This window comes from Scylla paramamosain, chromosome 27 (assembly GCF_035594125.1).
Source record: "Scylla paramamosain isolate STU-SP2022 chromosome 27, ASM3559412v1, whole genome shotgun sequence".
Lineage (NCBI taxonomy): Eukaryota > Metazoa > Arthropoda > Malacostraca > Decapoda > Portunidae > Scylla > Scylla paramamosain.
The window spans coordinates 5,382,501-5,390,000 of NC_087177.1; the positions used below are offsets into that span (position 1 = coordinate 5,382,501).

General features: G+C 41.8%; 1 protein-coding gene and 1 long non-coding RNA gene across 5 annotated transcripts in view; one reads left to right on the forward strand and one right to left on the reverse strand.

The window, feature by feature from the left end:
* LOC135114074 (small conductance calcium-activated potassium channel protein-like) overlaps positions 1-7,500 on the forward strand; it is a 157,293-nt gene that overhangs the window by 55,606 nt on the left and 94,187 nt on the right. The window lies entirely within an intron of this gene.
* Positions 2,349-7,500, reverse strand: part of LOC135114075 (uncharacterized) — a 46,823-nt gene continuing 41,671 nt past the window's right edge. The window contains exons 3-4 of the long non-coding RNA XR_010275198.1: positions 3,300-3,874; positions 2,349-2,907 (exon numbers count right to left, since the gene is read on the reverse strand). This is a non-coding gene — a long non-coding RNA (uncharacterized LOC135114075). The remainder of the gene's footprint in view (positions 2,908-3,299; positions 3,875-7,500) is intronic.

Consider the following 7,500-nt stretch of genomic DNA (forward strand, 5'->3'; position numbering starts at 1 on the left):
AGGGCCTCCTCAGTGAAAAGGCTTGAGAGAGAGAGAGAGAGAGAGAGAGAGAGAGAGAGAGAGAGACGAGAGAGAGAGAGAGAGAGAGAGAGAGAGAGAGAGAGAGAGAGAGAGAGAGAGAGAGAGAGGCGCAGATATTTTTCTATGCTAAGGTAGAGTAGAGCTGGAATAAGATCAACAAGTCCCCAGCTGTCAAAGGAAAAAGTGTGAGTGAAAAGGATATCGAATAGGATTTGTCAGGATTGACTGTGGAATTCACACCTTGATCTTTTGCCGAGTAGGTAAAGGAGTGCGTGGCGGAGTGGGCCTTCAACGAGTCTCTCTTCAACTCATCGGCCCGACCTTTGAGGGTATTTCAGATTCACAGCACAAAAATAAAGGGAATTAATGTCACATCTGCATCTCTAGAAAGTCCTGCTCTTTCTGCCTGCGTCTGTTTTGCCTCCCCACGTGTGATCTGAAGCTGTTTCAGGAGAGGGGTATCATGGCATCCCCAGAGCTAATTTGGCCTCTGACTTTGTTTTTCATATATCTTTTTTTTTTCTTTTTTATGGGAGCGGTAAATTTGCAGGCTTTTCTCCCTTAACTAATCCTGTGTCCTTTGCTCGGCCCATACACCATAAAGAAAACCGGCAGTAGAAAATTCCAGAATACGTACACGTCCTCGAGTTCCAAAGCCTCCATCGCTTTCCTATTGATACAGAAATGCGGTTATGAACGAAATCTTTCCAAAAATACACAATGAAAAAATAATAACGAAAAAACATGAATCCTTTATCATTTATCGATTTACTTATTTTTTTTTTTTTTTCGCTGTCCTCCTCAAGGATACCAATTGCTTATGTCTCCTATTTATCCACCTTCTTACACGCTCTTATGAAGGATTTCCTAACAGAGCATTTTGGCAATGAAAGCTCACAAGAGCTCTCCAGCACTACTCGAGAGTCACTGGACTAAATCAATGACTCTTTGGGAACACGAAGCGGGTAATCTATGTTGTATTGTTGACATGCTGAAACACAATACAGACTGAATTAATATTGAGTAAAACTGACATTTCTGATCAGCGTTACTTAAGAGGATGCTGAGGAGATAAAAATTTGCCTCCATTTCAACTTGTTTTCCGTTCTCGAATATTTTATCTATCATCCTCCACTGTGTCGTCAGAAAGGAAGCAAACTGTTAGGGTACAAATTATAACAACAATTCATACCCCTAACAAAATGACCCAACTACTACTTAAAAATATTGCAGTACTTCACACTGCCATCAACGCAGCCAACTTTCTTCAAACATACACACACACACACACACACACACACACACACACACACTACATGATTTAACTTTACGTAGGGATAATTTATTTAAACTTCCCAGTATTGTACTCCTTACATAACTGCTGGAAACACCTGTAGCTAACCCTTCTAACCTAATTACCGCCATCAACACCATATGCCCGTCTCTCTCTCTCTCTCTCTCTCTCTCTCTCTCTCTCTCTCTCTCTCTCTCTCTCTCTCTCTCTCTCTCTCTCTCTCTCTCTCTCTCTCTCTCTCTCTCTCTCTCTCTCTCTCTCTCTCTCTCTCTCTCTCTCTCTCTCTCTGACCTTCCCAGCTTAACTCCATCTTCCTCCTTCCTCCTACTGTCCTTTCTCTCCACCGTTCCTCTCGCCTCCCCTGCTTCCCTTCCCACTTTCTCGTGACTCCTTCGCCCACTTCTGTCACTCTCCGCCAGGCCACGGCACAATTAATTCTGGATCCACCTCTTAATGAAGTTTCTGGGTGGTACAATTATATCCCTCCCTCAGACACAGTTGACGTCACCTGCTTCCTCGTACTGGCCACGCACAGCTCACTTTAATTGCGACAGAGAGAGAGAGAGAGAGAGAGAGAGAGAGAGAGAGAGAGAGAGAGAGAGAGAGAGAGAGAGAGAGAGAGAGAGAGAGAGAGAGAGAGAGAGAGAGAGAGAGAGAGTTTTTTCTTTTGTAATTTTGTGTCAGGTGTGTCCAGTTTTCAGTAATTGAGTTATATCTAACTTTATCAGTCTGCCGGTCTGTTTGTTTGTCTGTTTATCGGTCTTTGTTTATTTGTTTGTCTTCCTCTCATTTTGTCTGTCTGTATTTCTCTCTGTCCATCATGTATTTCTGCCCGTTTCTCTCTTTCTTTTGCTTTGTTGTCCTTTTCTTCTACTATTATTTTCTTAGTAGTTCTAAGGTCACCTCGTGAGAACCACCAGGTCTGTTATGGCAGGTGTACCTATGTGACTCTCTCTCTCTCTCTCTCTCTCTCTCTCTCTCTCTCTCTCTCTCTCTCTCTCTCTATCTATCTATCTATCTATCTATCTATCTATTTCTGTCTGTTTGTCTCACCACAAAATGTTCCTCGCCAAGCCGCGGGAGCTTCTGCTGTGGGCAAGAAGTCAAACTCAGCACACCTGTTGCGCGCTACCCGTGCACAACAATGGCGCGCTTTTACTTGTTCTTTACGGGAACAATCTACATACAAGCCCAATAATGCTCACAAGAGATAGTAACTTATGTATTTCACGCATGCGTTTTGATAGCAACTGCACCTCGCACCAGGAATGGTCAGTTTTGTGCGTCACGACGTATCCCTTTTCTGGAGTCATCCTTGGCCCCTCTGGCACCAAAGCATTGGGGTGAAGGCGTCCCACGGGGCACGTGCCGTAGGAAACGGCCGACGCCTCCTTACCCTGGCAGTAACGCCCGTGGCTGAAGTGTGACCCTGGAACAGCCTGGCCCCTCACCGCCACCACTCTGAATATTTCAGCGTTTGAAGCTGATATTTTGCTCTTGGTAGTCAACCGATCCCCACTGTGCCCGCAGCACGTCTATCCACCACGTTCCTCACGCTCACACGCCACCACCACGTCTATGGGATTCGCCACCTGTTGTGCGTCGCGATCAAAGTATGGAAATTTATTTGCCAGTAAATAAATACATTTTTCTTAAAAAAATAGCGAAAAAAAATTGTAGTTATTGCTAGAAAACACAAATGGTTTGGTACCATGTATATGGCAGCAAAGCCAGCACCGCAAAAATATATATATATATATATATATATATATATATATATATATATATATATATATATATATATATATATATATATATATATATATATATATATATATATATATATATTCATTACTCCTTCAGCTAAGGGAAAAAAGTTCTCTTAACGTGACTGTTTGCTACGTCATGGATATTATCAGGAAGAAAGGTTAGAAAATCAACAGCGTAAAACTTAAGTCGAATATCATAAATCCCGAGAACTAACTTCCTGGTCCTCGTTTCCATCACGCCTGAAGCCTCAGGACCGCGTGCCGCCCCGGCTCTTCCCCCAGCAGGAAACATGCCTCTCCGCGTCCCTTAAAGCAACGTCATCGCGGCTTGAAGCTCTTCCGGCACATGAAGCGTGACGGATCGAACTTGTCAATGTGGGATGCTTAAGATGTTTAACACACACACACACACACACACACACACACACACAGAACTGAAAAAAAAAAAACACGCGCAGTCAATAGATCATATAAGCTTTCGTCAATCAAAAATATCGTCATATCAGTTTTCGCGGAAATGTGCATCGAAAGAAATATGAGAGAAGTTGTGCGGGAAGACTGAAGACAAAACGCAAAGCATCCGTACGTGAGAGATGCAGTGTTGCCCCTGGCCGTGCTCTTAACCCCGCGTATATCCCTCGACAGCGTGTTCCTTTCAGAGGTCTAAAGGTGCAGCTGGGGACACACTGGCAGGCACACTCTTGGTAATGGGAGCACCTCACAGCCTGGCCTCAAGTAGCTGGCGGTGCGCATGATTTCGTGGAAGCTCTTGCTGTAGGTGTCAACGTCGCTGGAGGCAGGAAGAGACGACCCACGTACCGAGAAAACGAGATGAGACTTAGATTGAATTACGAGACAATGAGAGCGAAGAAAGCACTGGGAGAGGGAAGGAACTAAGGTGGGGATCTGCTCAGGGGGATGCAACACACACACAAACACACACACACATACATACACACACACACACACACACACACACACACACACACCACCGTTAAGACAGTACGTGGTTGCACTCACCTAATGATGATAACTGTTAGTTTCTCTCTCCCCGCCCGGCTATTAATGGAGTGTAAAGGGAGGAGAGGAGAGTAGAGGAAAGGAGAGGAAAGGAGAGGAAAAAGAGGAGGGAGGGTAAAAAGAAGAGAGGAAAAAAATAATACAATGGAAAGCAGGAAAAAAAAGAGGAGGAGGAGGAGGAGGAGGAGGAGGAGGAGGAGGAGGAGGAGGAGGAGGAGGAGGAAGAAGAAAGAGAAGAGATGAAAATAAAAATATGGAAAACAAAACAAAACGGGAAAAAAGAAGAAAAGGAGAAGGAGGAGGAGGAGGAGGAGGAACAAAGAAAAGAAAGCAGGAAATGAACACAGGTATGAGAGTTACAGGTAGCGCACTGCCTTCCCGTGCATAAACAAGGTTACTGTTTTACTGGACAATGTTGACGTTGCTTATTTCTAGGGAGAAGCTTCCTCCTTGCTCGTTCATCCTTGAGACTAAATGAAAGTTAATCTAGAACGACGTCTGCTGTAATGAACGAAAATTCATGTTTACTAAGGAGTCTGAGCGTATTTGTAGCATATACATGAAGGCACACCGACTGAAAGGCCTACATGTACAAACTTCCAAATAACTGTTCTTCGACGCATTCTCTTGTATGCTCGTAGCTTCAAGGGAGTTTGTGTGTACAGTATATCTAATCTGTATATCTTATTGTATATCTTATTATATATCTTATTGATGTGCGAGGCGTTTTGTAGTACCTTTTTGATTGTCAGCAGCTAAGTTTAAAGTGTCAATGACCTGCTGGATAGTAGGCAGTGCGCTGTGGTGACGTATTCTCGTGGCGTAAGAGTTGAATATACGAAAAATTATAAAATTCTTCTTGTACGAAATTAGAATGAAAAACTCTGTCCTCCTTCTCCAGTTCGCCCTTAATGACAAGACAAATTTTGCGTCACAGTGCTGTAATCAATATCCCGTTAGGCGCTTTGAAGTATATAATCTAAGCAATTTTCTGGTGACCTGTTCCATTTCACACGAATTCACGATTTCGAACAGAGATAAATGACTTCACCGAGTGCCTGCAAGATTTACAATCAACTTCTACCGACGCGAGTTTTACATTGCCTCACTTAAATGGGCGGACTATTGCTCTTCTTAGTCGTGTTGTTCTCTCCGAGGGCTTGAGTGATGGGTATTGTTAGATTTTCCGAGGATGAAGACTTCAGGTAATTATCTCAGTGTAGAAAATCAGAGAGATGCTTTAGTCTTTTTTTTTAATATCAATTTAACGACAGTTAATTGTGTCACGTTGTAATTTGTTGACGAGTTCAGTGTTCTAGTATAATATGACTTATAGGATTAAGGAAAAAAATAAAGTTGTTCCTCGGTGAATCGATGAATAATGTATTTATTTATTTATTTCATCGATATTTTTTAGTTCTTTATGTGCCGCAACAACGAGGCCATATGACGTAGGTTTAGATCTAGGATCAGTTACCACGGAACCTTAAGCTCTTCAAAAAAGGGGTCCCCAGAACGGCTGCCCAGAGACGAAGTTTCATTATGGTTCACTAAGCAAGTGCAAACTCATTTATATTAAAATTATTTCAGAGACTCCCATTACATACTCTGTCTTGTCTGCTCGAAATACAACTGTAGCTCTACATATTTCTCATATTTCTACATAATTTCAAGTGTCTGCATGTCTAGCAAGTGAGTTTTACCAATAATATTTTTCAGTGGCTCACGCAAAGTAGTACAACTCTCAATTCCCCTTCAGAACTTTTAAGAGATACTGTCCTCAAAAACCACCATATCAAATCACTAAATTTATGAACATGGATTTTTGGATGGAGCTGAAAATCTTTTAATAAAGCAACGAGGAGATTATATTTCTCATTAAATAAGAGTATACTCTTCTTACGTTATGTATGTACTTCCAAACTTCAGAATAATAATTATTTATAGTTCCTTCCACAAGAGGACTAATACTGGCAGCCTGTTCTCTCAAAAGAAAAACTGCATTGTTCAGAGTTCACTCGTTTAATTTGAGTCGAACTCGATGCCGAAAACCGAAATAACTCTGAAATAATCAATTTCATTAAGACAGTACATTGCCATAACGGAGACAAAATCAAGTGAGTGCTTCAGCTTCACTAGTAAGATACACTCATTAACACAAATACGAGTAGCCTTTGCGATACAAAACTCCATTTAATTGGATATGTTTGTAACTACTCTCTTGAGATGAATGCTTTTGATGTGACCCGACCAGTACTAATAATAACTCTGATACTGATTAGCCGTTGCCAGACGACCTTGTCTCTGACAGAGCCACTACACCCATCACCAGACTTCTCAGCTGCCAGACAGAAAAGTGACACCAGAGAGGTTCGGAATGTTGCAGTCAAGTAGTGGAATAAACCAACAGTGCACCGGATAATAACCAAATCAAAGTGCGATTTTAAGGCTCCGTTGCCAGGCTGTAAATGCAGTAGTGGTAGAAAATCGAGTAATATATTGCATTCACTTTCATTGGATTTTTTTTTTTTTTCGTTTTCCCATGATCTTAGGTCCTCTGATCTGATGACAATTTCTTCACAAACCTGACAAGTGGTAGTTTTTATTTCTTAGCTCACCCGCGGACCTATGACTGAGGGAACACTTTAAATGCTAAAGAAGGAGATCTGATATATTACTAAACTTGACAATAATGACACCAGCTCCTCATCTACCCAGCAGCAGCCAATAGAAAACACCTCTCTCCTTCAGTATACCTGTCAACACATCAGGACACCACGGCGGTTCGCATATACACCAGAAACAACAACAAAGACCTTCTTATACGAATTGTTTGTACGTGGGAGCGAATTGCGAATCTGTTTCAATTTAATGCTATCAAGGTTCGTCTGGCTTCATGCTATTGGGTAATGCACCAACCAGAAAATGTATTGGATAAATAGAACTAATGGAAGGAAAGGAAATAGCGGAGGAAGACAAAGGATCAATTTCGAAATGAGGAAAGGAAAAAAAAGAAAAAGAATGAGAGAATGAACGTGGCAAATATAATGGTTGTAAAGAAAAACAACTAAAATCTGGGAAGCAAGGAAAATTTACGATAGAACAGGACAATGAGACCAAAACTGAGAAAACTTAGTGCAGGAGAAACGAAGAAAGAGAAAGAGAAAAAAAGAAAAAAGAGAAAGAAGAAGAGGAGGAGGAGGAGGTGGAGAAATCATCAGAAACGAAAAAAATGGAAGACCTCACAAAACCAGGAGAGAGAGAGAGAGAGAGAGAGAGAGAGAGAGAGAGAGAGAGAGAGAGAGAGAGAGAGAGAGAGAGAGAGAGAGAGAGAGAGAGAGAGAGAGAGAGAGAAAAAAATGGGAGATTAGTTTAAGCTTCTGTTTTACCACCTCT